This window comes from Grammomys surdaster, unplaced genomic scaffold (assembly GCF_004785775.1).
Source record: "Grammomys surdaster isolate TR1022 unplaced genomic scaffold, NIH_TR_1.0 369, whole genome shotgun sequence".
Taxonomy (NCBI): domain Eukaryota; kingdom Metazoa; phylum Chordata; class Mammalia; order Rodentia; family Muridae; genus Grammomys; species Grammomys surdaster.
This window is the reverse complement of record NW_021604788.1, coordinates 1,927,652-1,929,798: the sequence shown is the minus strand read 5'-3', so window position 1 is coordinate 1,929,798 and position 2,147 is coordinate 1,927,652.

The following is a 2,147-nucleotide window of genomic DNA, read 5'->3' as shown; positions in this document are numbered from 1 at the left end:
ACTGATAAGGAGATATTAAACATAAAGTACAAAATACTCATGATGTACCCCTCAGACCCAAAGAAGTTAACAAGAAGATAAGCCAAAGCAAGTATGGTTGAATAACACTTGGAAGGGGTAATATAGTCATAGGAGGCTGAGGGAGGGAGGGAACTGGGTGGAAGAGAGGAGAGGAAGGGGGTGGGGTAGCAGGATTTTGTGTAGAGAGAGACAGCAGCGAGGCCTAGAAGGCCAGGAGAATAAATGAAAATCTGCAGTTGCCATAGCAGAAGGGAGATTTCTAAGAAGTCACAGAACCTGGGATAGAGGAGGCTCCCAGGAGTCAATGTGGGTGACCTTAGCCAAGATGCCTAACAGTGGGGACATGGAACCTGAAGAGACCCCCCTCCTGTATCCAGGTAGGACCCCCCCCAGTGCAGCGAAAATGACACCAACTCACTCAAAAAACTTTTGACCCAAAATTATTCCTGTCTAAAGGAAATACGGGACTGGAGAAGAGAATGAAGGAAAGGTTAACCAATGACTGATCCAACTTGATACCCCTCCAATGGGCAAACACTAATCCCTGACATTATTAATGATATTCTGTTATCCTTACAGACAGGAGACTAGTATAACTGTCTTCGGAGAGGCAGTACCCAGCAACTGACTGGAGACAGATGCAGATACCCACAGCCAAACATTGGACTGAAGTAAGGAAACTTATGGAAGAAGTAGGAGAATGATTGAGGGCCCTGAAGGGGTTAGGAACTTCACAGGAGGACCAACAGAGTCAACTAACCTGTGCCCTTAGAGCTCTCAGAGTCTTAGCCACCAACTAAACAACATACTCAAGTTGGACCTAGGCCTCCCCACACATATGTTGCAAACATGTAGCTCAGTCTTTTTGGCAGCCTTGTCTGGCCTCAGTGGAAGAGAATGCGCCTAATTTGGCAGAGACTTGATGTGCCAGGGTGGCCAGATTCCCTGAAGGGTAGGGGGCACCCTCTCAGAGGAGAATGGAGGGAGAAGAGGGAAGGGATTCTGTGAAGGAGGAACTGGAAGGGGAAGAACTGTCTGAGATGTAAATAAACAAATTCATTATTTAAAAAATATATGAAGAAAAATTAATTTTTATTATTTAATCATTTTTTACAGTCCAGACTTTATCATCCTCCTGGTCTATCTTCTGACTCTTCCACATACCATATCTCCTCCCCACTCAAACATTTTAAAAGGAAAAATTTGAAGTGTAATTGTTATAGATATGAAACTGAATAAATATAAGCATAATTTTCTTTCACAATATAAATATAAAATTCTGATAAAGTATGAAAAGTGATTGCATTAATTTAAAAATTTGCTGGTACTATAATTATTGTGGTTTGATATAAGGGTTTAGTTTTATTACAATAAACATTGAAAATCTATCCAAAAGTGCTATTATTGCTATATAGTCACATCAATTTTTTTGTTTTATTTACAAAACACTCTGCTAGCAGAGGGAATTTTGTCCTCAAAATTGCAAATATCTGCACATATGTGTCAAGGCCTCATTCCAGCCTGAGTATGTTCTTTGGTTGGTTGCTCAGTCTCTGAGAGCTCCAAAAAGTCTAGATTTGTTGACTCTCTTGGTCTTCTTATGGAGTTCCTCTCCCCTTCAGGACTTTAATCCTTCCCATATAGTTTTACATTAAATAATTTTATACTTACTGCTTTCTTCTCCTATTCTGACATGATTAGCAAATAAGAGTTTCATTCAGTAGTAATGGCATCAAGTAGTTTATCAAAGAAACTTGCACTAGATATGGTGGCACAAACCTTAGGAGTTGAAGCCCAGCCTGGTCCAAAGTTCCAGGCCAGCCAAGGTGACACTATAAGAACTTTGTCTCAGAAAAGCAATAACAACAACAAAAACAGACAGAAAGTAATATACATATTTAATATTTTTACTGTTTATTATTATATGTGTATGGGCACTTTTTGCTTGCTAAAACTGCTTGCATTTGCACCATATACATGTCTGGTTCCTGCAGAGGCCAGAAGAATGTGTCTGACCTCCTGTAACAAAAGCAATATATGTTTATGAGCTGCCATGTGGATTCTGAGAACTGAAGACTGGATCTATGGAAGACCATCCTGTATTTTTAACTACTGAGCCATCTCTC